Source organism: Dysidea avara, chromosome 7, assembly GCF_963678975.1.
Source record: "Dysidea avara chromosome 7, odDysAvar1.4, whole genome shotgun sequence".
Taxonomy (NCBI): domain Eukaryota; kingdom Metazoa; phylum Porifera; class Demospongiae; order Dictyoceratida; family Dysideidae; genus Dysidea; species Dysidea avara.
Genome location: NC_089278.1, coordinates 11,021,901 through 11,034,837, shown reverse-complemented (window position 1 = coordinate 11,034,837; position 12,937 = coordinate 11,021,901). Strand labels below are relative to the sequence as shown.

At 40.3% G+C, this 12,937-nt stretch overlaps 1 protein-coding gene across 1 annotated transcript in view; it reads left to right on the top strand.

Moving 5' to 3' along the window:
• The first annotated feature begins 727 nt into the window (after window positions 1-727).
• The window catches only part of LOC136260568 (USP6 N-terminal-like protein), a 97,074-nt gene continuing 84,864 nt past the window's right edge, over window positions 728-12,937 (top strand). The window contains exon 1 of the mRNA XM_066054360.1: window positions 728-869. The gene's annotated coding sequence lies outside the window, so the exon portion shown is untranslated. The remainder of the gene's footprint in view (window positions 870-12,937) is intronic.

Sequence of the window (12,937 nt, the reverse complement as noted above, 5' to 3'; positions counted from 1 at the left end):
AACCAGCAGCCCGGAGAAGCCTGCAGCAAGGATCCGCTGGGACAGTAGCTATGCTGTTTCTGTGTTCAGGTAAGGGCTGGTACAGATTTCCAGGCAGTAGATCAAATGTCGCATCTTTGAAAGCGTTGCAAGACATCTGCAAGATCCGAAGCAGCATAACACAATTCTGCTGCAAACAAAATCGCTGCCATAAACAAAGCAACCAACCAAACAGAACGCTATCAGTCTCTACTGGGCCATGGCACTCAGTGGAGTGCAGCAATTACCATAGCAATGCCAGGTACGCCTACTTTTACTGGTGTCCGGAAACCCCAGCCACATAAATTTTTAGCATTTTCTCAAATTGCAAGTTTAGACCGTTCTTTCTCCTAGTACCCTACACTTTACCACTCACAATTTATACCACTGATAGCCTATTTCATTGGCTACAATTCGGCACCAAGCATGTTAGAATCCGTTCTTCCATTGAGGAGAAAAAATAATTTTCTAATACATGTACAAACTTTGTCCGGAAACGCCCGCCCTTACCTTACCCTCACGCAAAATATACCCATAGATAATGACCATACCTACCTTGGACTATGGAGGATTCATAAAATTGAAGTATGGTCTGATGACCCTAGTGGGACCTCTGCTTCGTGCGCAACGTGCCATGAATGAATCGCGATACGGAAGAGATGCATATAATTTGTTTTGGGGGGCGCAGACCGCCACGTTGTCTAATTATCCGTAGGAAATACACCTACCTTGTAAACCCCCTCCTTGTTAGAAGAATGTGAAATGGTGTTACAACACGATAGTTTATCGACTGCGTAGTTTGTAGAGTGTAGACTTTGGGTGTATAACGTGAAAACTGATTGCTTCGTTAGGTAAGCAATTTGCTATGTATGTATCATCACAGATTGTAGACTGCTAATATCTATCAACAGTCACACGACTTTTATAAAGCCACATGTTATACCTCACTTCTAATCATTGCCCCGACCTAAGTGTCTTTGTTAACGAAGAAACTTTTATTAAGTTGGAAGAACGGCTATACCGAATATAGGAGTTTAAAATAAAATTCAAATTAATCTTATAAGTGTAGCTTCTTCGCACAATCCAGTGCACAACTAACATATTTTGCTGCGCATAATGTACTTGCATCACAATATTAATACCATATTGTTGTGCGATAAGGTTTATTATCGACTTTATTAATTAGGGTTCTCTCTCGTTTTGTACATTGCCTATCCAGTTACTCAAAGGCATAGGAACGATTTTCACAGGTGGGGGGGGCAAAGATAGTCATAACCAGTCAACCATAAACTGATTAATACACATGGTACGGCTTCTCTGTACCCAATTCATACGTGCGTTTATATAAAGGTGTTGTGGGGTGCGTTATCACTAGCTAATAACCCTAGACCTAGCTATATCTCTTCACTCCCTATCCTGCCGCTATGCTCCTCTACACCTACTGCATGTGCTTGATGCACAAGCTGGGATGTCTGCTCTAGCAGGTGTTCCCAAACTGAGTGAAGATCATGTGAATGCCACACTGCGTTCTTGGTTGGCCACTTTGAGTTTCAACATCCTTGTTTGTTTGATAAATCAACTTCACCACAAAGTCTTAATCGTCGGTGGTCAGCAACTCCCATACACTCGCGTACTACAGTGTGACTGCCCTCTTAGACTTAGATCTGTTACCACCCTCAATTCGAGTTAAACTTTCCCACATCATATAATGCCACAGATATGACACTCTTCCTACTGTTTAAACTTCTCACTGCACGGGATCCAGGAAATATTTGAACAACAGATATCACGTGCAAGCATATCAGAAATAAAATTACAGGCGCTTTTGTGTTATTTAATCATACAATGAATGGCTTGACAGTTGCGGTGGACTGGTTATGCCACACCCCAGAGTGCTTTTGCGTGATGATTGTATGGCTTCTCGTATGGAGGTGTGTATATATAACTTTGGCTGATTGGCTACTACTACTTGCCCCAAAGAGTGGGGGGCCAAAACATGTTTTTGAAAATAGTGTTAGGGCCTGCCCCCCCCGGTTCCGACGCCTATTCAGTTACTGTGCCTATCACTCTTTATTACGGTGTGTTCGGCATGAAGCCATGGTATTAACATAGATTAGGCGTATTCCAAATAATTTCTCTGTTTCCCGTCCTGAACTCAAGCATATTTGCATGCGGGCGGGCAGGCGGGTGGTCCATTTCCATTGTTAAGATTGGCAGGTTTTCAAGCTATTGTTTGTCTGGTGCAACCATAACTGCATAAAAGCATACTTAAGCTTGTTCCTTCCTTTTTAAGTTGCAAAAATAACAAACGTGAAGTTTGTGCCATCTTGATAGCACTGCTGACATGTGAGCTGACACCGTTTCGAGATGGCTTTTACTGTATGCAAGAATAACTGGAAAAAATGGAAGAAAACGGAGTAATGGAAGTTTTAAGCTGACAGTAACCAGATGTGGGTGGTGGACGGGAAACAGAGAATTTATTTGGAGTGGCCTTATAGATGAGGGGGGGTAGAAAAACTATTTTTTACGGGCGCACTCCTCACCTACAGTTCCATTTACACCTCTTGTAAACTCTCTTATAAACGTTTGTTGAAAAAAGTTGTTTACTGCGGGGTGTATGGTAGCACAAAGCGACTTCGTATCTCGAAGCAGAGCCATCTAATCATTGTTATCAAGGAGTAAGCCATGCTACAAATTTGCACTTCAAAGGACATAAATCGTTTTGAAGTTGAACACGTTTTGCCACTTTCAGTCTTAATGGCCAGATGACTTTATCATCAATGTTTTAACACGTTCTAGGGTGTATGGCATTCATCAGTGAAGGGTTAGATCTGTCAAGAATTATCCAATTGCACTCCTGTTGATTGTAAGGTGTGCCACAAGTTCATGGGCTGCTGTAGGTGAGGAGTGCACACGGGAATAAAACTCGACCAGGTAGCAGATAGTTGATGGAGTGTCTAGATACACGAGTAAGCATTACCAGAGAGTACAATAAACCATTTTGTGGTACTAGTTTGTGATAAAGAATGGCGTAAGGCTGATTGTCACAACAAATATTGTGATAGTTTTCTATTCTCCCTCTCTCAAAAATCTATGGTATTAATTACTGATGAAATACAGTGCTATGAAAAGCAGCAGTACAATGGTACCTATCTGCATTTATGCCAAAGTGTATAAATAGTGGTGACAGTTTAGTGACTCTGTACAGAGGGGTATTGAGCAAGGGATCCTTCTCTTCTAGAAATATTGTCGATGGTGGTTAGAAATTTTTCAGAAATGTGAAACTTATTTCGGAAATTTGGAAATTTAATCAGAAATTTTGACGGAAATGTAGAAATTTAGCATGAAATTTTCAACTGCAAATGATGGTTGTATTTATGTAAAAGCTGAGCCGTTTTTCACTCAACCTAGCTACGTAATTGTACTTTAGTGAATCTTTTCTAAGGTAAATTAGTTCAGTTCGTATGCCAGCAGGCTTGTTACAGCATGACATGGTTCAAACCACTCATCCATTACGACCTGCCGAGCACATTGGGTACTGTTTGTGGAGTTATTAAAACTTTATGAGGCATTTCTGCCGACAAACCATTCAACTCTAGTTCCCTAACCAACTAAACTGCTTTGTTTGCTGCTTTGACAGGAGTCGAAAGGTCAGAAATGTGAGTAAATATGTACGGAAATGTATTTGGAAGGGTGGAAATTTGCATGCTCAGAGTTGAAATTTTGAAATTTCGTTGATGAGATTTAGAGTGAAGGACCCCTCGGTATTGAGAGAGGTGACATTTTGTAATGATAGGTACGTCCATTTGAATTACGTCTGCTATTATCACTCTCTCCACTATATCGTGCCATGCATATGGTTATCAACAACTTGTTACCAGATTAGCCCAAGACCACTCGTGATTGGAACAATTTTGCCCCAGCAAATCATTGAATCAGACTCAATTAATACATTTTCTAACAGATTGCTTTGATTGTCATGGCTGGACTATTAATTAACTACTTTACCCTGTAGTTATGTAAGTTTGGTGTATGTATAATTATGAAATTATACATTGTATATACTGGAGCTCTGATGTTTCAGTTCCCTGGGATAATATCAGCTAAAACTGTTTATTTCATGTGTGAGACTGAGCCTTCTGAAATATAATTTACATGACTAGACTCTGCCTTGTGTTATTCTTCCATTAGTCCGGCAGCTGGTAGACTTAACCTTGTTTTGATGTCCATTGTAGGTTTTTTGGTGGATTATGTTTGTTAAGGCCACCAATATCAAGGGTAAGTTTACTGGACATCTGTCAGCATTGAGCAATTTTAGATAACAAAATGGACTTCATTAATTGAAACAATTGCAATGAAATAGTCTTTAAAAAGTGAATTATAAGAATTGATTCACACAAAATGGCAATGCTATCACTGTTATGTTACTGTTTGTTCATTGTAACATGCAGTTGAAGTCTGGCAAGCTCAGTACATTGTGCATGCTAGTTTCGCATGGTTACATCCACATCTTGAAGAGTTGCATAGGGTTTTGCTTGAGCGGGTACACCTGATCATCTGCAAGATCTTACTAGGAGCTAGGAGAGTGTCTGACGGTACTGTAGTTGGCTGCAATGACTTCGTACTCTGTTCTTTCAACCACCCATAGTCTGTGAGCTCCAACTTCTGAAGATCAAATTGCAGTGCATTCTTCCAAAGAAAGGTTTGTAAATGAGCTCTCCTGACATTCTCGGTGAATACTTCAGTAGTTGGTGGCAGCAAGGCAAGCTTGAGAACACGTGTTACTCCAGGCTTCCCAATTTGAGCAGTCCACACACTAACTTTTGCTTCTGACATGGATGTAGCCATTGGCTGTCCACAACATTCAGCTGTGAATTTTGTTGCTTGTGCTGTCACATCAGACCAGTCTGCTTGAATGTTGCCGATCTTATCCACAGCCACAACTCAGTACTTTCTACATTTTCCTTTCCCTACTCCATAGCATGCTGCCACAGTGTCACAGCCAGACAGAGCATGACCAGCCAATATTGATGGAATTATATCATGATGTTTCTCCACAGTAGCTTGTATATCAATTACCTTTCTCTCTTTAATAGGTGATGCCATCACCATTGGTGATTGTAAGCCTTGTTGCAAGTAATGATGAAGTAGGAGGGTATACACATCTGTATCATCTGCAAGAATAGTCACATGCTTCTGCTCATTAACTGCAACCTGTATGACTTGCTGGACAATGATATTATCAGCTTCTTCATGAGTAGTTACAATATCATGTCTTTGTATAACCACACCACAACTGATTTCAATGGGACTCTTCTCTTGGCCAGTTATCATGAGCTTGTGCTTTTCTGTATTCTTCTGAAAATATGTATCACTCTTAAGATCTTTGCATATGATATCTATCAACTGCATTTTGTTTTGTGTGATTGTCAGAGTCACTTTTTGAGAGGGCAAGGGTGATGTGAGACTTAGCTGAAATACTTTACATCCTTCTGCCATTCTGGAGGTTCTGGTCGAAGACTTTGTACTGAAATTTTCATATCTGGCAAAGACTAAATATATGTCACTAGCCTTCAACTTCTCCTGGACATGATGCTTGAACTTCTTTACAAAATCTATTACTATTGGCTTTTGTGTAGAGGTGGACGATGGCTACTGAGGAATCCAGAGGAGTGCACAACCATCAATTACAGTGCAGGTTGCTTCTGGTGTTGGATATCTAGCTGAACTTCCACCTTAGTCAGGTTTTTCAACTCTATTTAGAAGTTTGCATCTCTCCAGAGTCATTAAATAGTGCAGTTGGTACAGGTGACAGCTCACATGATATAACTTCACTTATGTTAATATCTCGTGAACTGGCCTGAAGTCCTATCACTCTGGAATAAATCAGCTCTGTATTGTACACCTTGCTGTCTGCCACTTTGACTGACTTCTTTGTCACTGCCATTGTTTCAACTTTCATCGGGATACTGTCATAAAAACCATCAGGAAGTTTTCTTTCAAACTCCTCCATTTGTCTTGTTCCAATATCAATTGCTTCATCAACATTTACAGAAGATGGACCAATCATTCCATTCATCACATTGATGATGGTCTATGGGTGCTGTTCTGGGTCCAGTGGATTGATACACATCTCCAACTTCTTGCGAAGACCTTCCCTGTCAGCCGAAATTCTTCCTTTGGCTTCTTCTTTGCGAGCTCTTTGAATAAATTTGGTCTTTCACTCTCTTAAAATTGATAGATCTTCAAGTAGTTGAAGATCATCATAGGTACAAGTCACTTCAAAATCATTATTTGTCTTCACCAATTCCTTGGAGTCCCGCAAAAGTACAGCCAGGCCGATCTGCAGTTGAGTGGATGGTTTTTTATACAGATGTAATGATGTTACCTATGAGCATAGCTGGTAGAGTGTGGTCTAATTTTGGTGACAAACTGGAAAGTAAATTAAGGAGAGTGTTACTAATAAGCTCTGGTGTATCGTTATAATCAAGATTTGCTTTATAGCTGTTTTTATCAACACTAATGCGGTTCACTTCTTGACAGATCTTTTTCTTCAACTTGGTAACTGCAATATATATGTCACCATCATCTTCATCTGGAATGATGCGTAGAGCCTTGGCTGCATCACTTCAAAATGCCAAAATAGTAGCTATTCCTGGATAAGATAGTGCTATAAGGTTATCACTAAAGTACTCCTAAAGTCTAGTTACAAGCAAACGGTGAGAAAGGTCACTTCCTCCATTATCTACATATAAAGTGTGCACTTCAACTGAATTCCAGATTTTTGACTGGTCTTCATTTAATACACTTATGATGACCTGCAATGATTTATTTTCATGGCCCTCTTGTTCCACCCTTAGAGCAGCACTTGTGGAATTTGGAGACATAAAAGCTGGAGACATAAAAGTCGCACAACAGCTTTTGTGATAGCGTGCATCAGCAGCATGTAAATCACTAACAGCTCCGCATACCCTGACTCTAACTTGAGATGCCCATTCATCATTTCATTCATCACATTTCTCGAGGATTTCTTGCTTCAATGACTGTTTATGTCCCATTCTTACAAATTGTGTGCAGATATAAGCTGGCCTTCATCTTGAAGGATTTTTTGGATCCTTTTTAACTAGAATTCTTCTCCACAGTAAATACAGTACTGCTGAAAGTTAAATTTGGGGACCTCAGACTGTTTTGCTTTTTTGGGGGGCAGGTATACTCACATCTGCATCACCAGCATGGCGTTTCACAGCCTTTTGAACTTCTTTAGGATGAAGGTACTTTTCTATGCATACCTTGTGGGCTTGAAGGATGAGACCTGAATTACTATCAAACTGAGGCTGCAGTTTCTCATGTATGTTATCCTGGTATAGCTGACTACACCTAATAATGTTTGGAATTCGCTTGGCCTTAATGAGTCCTTTACTTCGTAAGGAATCATTGCATTTAAACTTCCAATCAAAATAGCACTCCCCCTCCATGGCAATTTTATCTAAAACGAGGTTTCAACAATAAGTTGCCATGCGCAAGTATACTGTTTTGTACAAGATCTCAAGCCATGCTGGCCCCTTTGTCTTATAAACTAACTACTGTACATGGTATTTAATGTGCTTTAAATAGAACATGATGTCTTCTGTTTATAGCAACTAAAAATACAAGCACATACATAATATTCATCTTACTTGGCTAAGCTTTGATTGTATATCATTCACCAACCGGATTTATTAGTCAAGCATGCATTCTCATGAACTTGGCTCAGCTTACTGATAGGGACCTTCCAATCAAGTGGGTATGGTCAAATTTAAGTGATGACATCATCAGGAAGTACCAAAAAATTGATAATTAACAGACACCTAAACACTTAAAAATAGGATTAATATACATAATTCGGTTTAATTATATTTTGCAAGTATGCAAAATGCTCAATGCTGATGGAGGTCCAGTAAGAAATTTCTTTAAATACATGGTATTGAGAAGCTAAATTCACAATAAAAACCTGCTACGGACACCAAGACAAGGCTGTGACAAAAAAGTGGATTTGGTTGCCGGACTACATCTGGTTAACTGTCCAAACTCTTTTCTTTATCATAGCATTTTGCAACATAAACATAGAGTTTGATTATGTACCTGCTTATTAACATTGATTACTATGAAGTTAACAATTTCAATATTTGGACTTTTGTACATATTTTTAAAGATTTTAATGCTGGATTTCATGTTAGATACACCAAGTCTATTCTGTAAATGTTAATTTTTGTTGTTTGTGATATTTTAGTGTAAATTTTAAAGGCTGCATTTTGGCAGGCACCGTTTATTTTTGGGGAACACTATCATATTGTATGATACTAGTGGTACCTTCAAATAGAAAAACTAAACTCACAACACATTGTATGGGTGAGTAGCATAGCTGAGGACCACTGTGCTTTGTATTCAATTATCATCTTAGGCTCCATTGTCAGCAAACCTTGTAGCTCATGTTGTCTGACCCAACAATCTCTCACGGAACATGTGCAGTGTATGGAAGCAAAAAACCGGTAATCCTTCAAAGCATTTGTCTAAAAGTGTGTTTACAGTAATGACTCAACAGGTCTTCCTAACTTTAATTTTAACCTAGCTGAAGGAATCTTCTTCCTAAAGTCGGATGCTATAGTGAAGTTAATCATGTCAACAAGCTAGCTATATGGGAAACCGACTGTGATGGCATTGAGTTGTCACAAGTTATTGGATATTAGGTATTTATTGTGCAACAGCAGTATAAAGACCAGGCATGGTTTCGCGCATGCCATATGGACCACACCCACAATGCAGGATAACACAAAATAACCTTTCTACAAGGAAGCTTACTTATCTAGGTCTTTGGTAAAGTCCACAGATCTAAAGTTTAGTTATAGACGAAACACACTTTGAACACTCTAGAAAACAAATGGGCGCCAAAGAGAATTTCCATGATATTACTGGACTTCTCTGTTCATCATGACAAACATATTTACAATGTTAAACTGTACCTCCCATAATCAAATTGCTTTAGGCATGAAATGAATGGATTTGTTATTAAACTTGTGTTGGCTTGGGTGACTTCGCCCACTGCAGGCTAATGTGCTTGGGAGAGCATACATGTAGCAAATAAATGATCGAAAGTAATATTTTCAATGCCTGTTAGCCCATTTTAAGAACCTGCTAGCAGATCATTGAGTGGATTTTAAAGACCTTATTATCTCCCAAAGATCAACATTTTATGCTTACGTGTGGTTCACTAAATGATTAGTGACTGAACTATTCATCACCTACAGTAGTATGGGAATATTTAGTATTCCTTTGAACAGCATTCTGTGTATAGTACTGTAGGGAACATGTAGTGTGCCCAGCATTAAATCTGTTCTATGCTACTGTAGGGAAGATTTAGTGCCTGGCTTTATATATACTTGGGGAGAACAATAATATATTATCTTAATGCCCAGTTCCACATGTATGTAGGAAAGATTTAATGCCTTGTACTAAATCTCCCCTACATAGTGTAGGAAACAAAGTCCATTTAGTGACATTTTATCTGGACCTCTGAATGGGGGCCTAACGATCAATTACTGAAATAGTGAAATGGCCATTGTGCTTTGTTTTCAGCTATGTTCATTCCATGCAAACTTAAAAAAGAGTATGTGGCACAACATTACAAGCATGCGGTAGCAGATGTAAATTAATAATTGAAACAGTTCCTTTGCTGCCTGCCTGCCTGCCTGCCTGCCTGCCTGCCTGCCTGCCTGCCTGCCTGCCTGCCTGCCTGCCTGCCTGCCTGCCTGCCTGCCTGCCTGCCTGCCTGCCTGCCTGCCTGCCTGCCTGCCTGCCTGCCTGCCTGCCTGCCTGCCTGCCTGCCTGCCTGCCTGCCTGCCTGCCTGCCTGCCTGCCTGCCTGCCTGCCTGCCTGCCTGCCTGCCTGCCTGCCTGCCTGCCTGCCTGCCTGCCTGCCTGCCTGCCTGCCTGCCTGCCTGCCTGCCTGCCTGCCTGCCTGCCTGCCTGCCTGCCTGCCTGCCTGCCTGCCTGCCTGCCTGCCTGCAGTAAGACATGGGTATATGGCTCCAGAAATTTCAGACAGCCAAGGTAATGAAGGTGGATTCACAAATCAGTTGTTTCGATTACATTTTATCCACTGCACCATGCTGTTTGTGTTCATCATTCATTGGCCTTCCTTCTTCCTGAATTTAGATAATTGATAGTTGCGGCATGTGTTACTGCCTTAACATGTGATTATTGTATGTGATTTTAATTAAAATTAATGAAATGCCCTTGCAAGATGAGTAGGAAAGGGCGTAGTAGTCAAGGAGTCACTATCTAAATTTGCATTATGGTCTTACTAGTTTTAGGCAAGGTAATCATGCCTTTGAATGGAACGAATGAAAAGCTACAATCAAAAGCACTATGCGAAAACCAAAGAGAAGACAGCTGAGAAAAAAAAAAAGGAAAAACAAGGCACTTTACGGCCACTACGGCAGTGGCCATAACAGGTTTTGCTGATTAAAAAGTACAGATTGATATACTTTAATAGAACAGACAGGCAATAAAATACTCTAATAGAACAGTCATCAAATAAACCGCTGATTTTTGTCTTAAAACACTCTCAGATGCAATCTCAGAGTGGCTATTTGAATTTTGTCCCAGATGGGGACTATCCAGACCCCTAAAACGCATGCATACTTAGTTTTACATATAGCTTAGTAGTAGTCCTATTTAGTGGCAACCTGACTCTAGCCATTGCTTTGCTTGACCAGCCCTGCAAAGCATCAAGAAGAGTTAGGAGGCCATGAACTTCATTTAATGTTAAAATTCACTGAAAGGATGTGATTGTGTACAATATAGCTAGCTAGCGAGCTAGATATAAAAAGTTGATAAATTAGTTATTAAAAAAAAAAAAAACTAAGCTTGTTTCCTTACTTTTTATAGCAAGTGCATTGCATCGACCCCTACTTTTAAAAAGTAATTAACTATTTGACAAGCTTTCTATTTGAATGAGTATGATATACAATAGATTACGAATATTTAAAAAAAAATCTAAATTGTCTCCCTGCTCTATTCGTAACACACTAATCAATAACAATAATAACAATTTCTTGTTGCAGAAGTAAGAGGGCCATTATGCGGGTCTGCCGTATAGAGGGAAACTTTGGCAGGGGAGACTTTGTAAATTTGGAGATTCACTACAAATTCACCAAAGTTTAACCTGCCAAGTTCTTGTAGTACCTTAGAATAGCATGTATAGCTATGGAGTGAGCTTGAATTCACCAATGTTTATTTTGCAATTTAGCTTGCTATACACCAAAGTTTACCCCCGCCAAAGCTTCCCTCTTTACGATACTATGAACTGACACCTTGTGCTTTCAGCAAAGATGATAGGGACACAAAAGAGCTTTCCCATCTGCCCAAGGTTCTGATTGGGAAGTCCACATTGAGCTGTTGTCATGGCAGTGCCAATTCAGAAACGGTGATCTACATATTTTTCCTTGTGGTACCCAGCTGCAGAGAGAGCTGCATGTAGCTTTTCAACTAGCCCTTTTCAAATACTTTCCAGTTTTGAATTTGAACAGAGGACTGACAATGCATGTAGGAGTCTCTGACATCAAGGTGGATAGACATTTCAATCCCACCGATGTAAAGATGCGAATTAAAGCCTCTAAAACTGACCACTTCCACTTACTGTTCAGCTGGGAACAACTCATAGGAGCCTCTGCCCTGTGAGCACCATTTGGGATTTTTTGTAGTCAAGCTCAGTTTCAATAGGGGTTACCACTTCACCTGATTTGAGGAAGCTAAAGAGGCACAAGCACAAAGCTGGGCGGCATCGTAATGATCCTTATCTTTCTGCCACACTCATTTCAGGTTGATAAAGGTAGTAGGGATTCTGCACTTGGAGCTGGCTGGGGACATCCACTCTATTCCCTTAATGACCTACTCCTGTTGAGGCATCAGACTTATTTTTGGGTCTGGTAAGCACCTAGCAATGTGATGGCCACCAGGTAGCTCTTGATAATTCTCGGGGCGAGAGCTTTGGAGTGTATATAGGTGCGCTACAAATAACATCAATGTATTCCCTGAGGCTGGAAATGCTTGCCACAAAATCGGAGATACTGAAGCATACACCTTTGAAAAAGCTATACCAGTTGTGAAGAGTAGGGAGGAGCTGATAAACAATTGGGACCAAGTTGGAGACGTTCAGCCTGTTCTCTGGTCAAAAAGGAGAACCAGCAAGGCCACCAGGACTGCTGACAGAGTTCTTGCTGCTTGTGGGGCCTATATCCAGACAGTAGTGCATCAAATTCTATGGACAAGGGAGCATGTAACTCTGTAAACAGTGAAATTCAAATTTGGCTGCCGTTTGCTATAAAAGGTAACTTTATAAAATTCCTTATTAGGACATTATATGGAGGCACATGCTCCAGCATATCATGTTACCGGCATCACTGCAACGAAGCTATGAAAATGAAGTCAAATGGCAAAGTAGCAGGGTAGACTTTTTATATTCAGAAATGATATGAATTACTTAACTCAACCATTGTAAAGTTATCCCTCAACTTGACAGCCCCCTATCGAAGCCAGCTTGGCTGCCTTCACAGAGTACGATGAAGTGATAGTTCATTCTGCACAACCCTGTTGCGTGTAAGGATGATGTAACCAATAATATACATAGTAACACTGGATGCCATGATTGGATTTTTTCCTGTTGTATTGGTAGTTTACAGAGTTACACGCTCCCTTGTCAATAGGATTCAATGCACTCCTGATCCAGATAATTGCATCAGTCAGAGTATTGTCTCGGCCTGGTATGTGTGCCATCCTGAATGTGACCCCACACCCCATGCAGGCAGTGATAAAAATATAGGTTGTAGAGCAGCTGCATCATCTCGGGATCACTACTGTACCCTGAGTTAACTACTGGAACC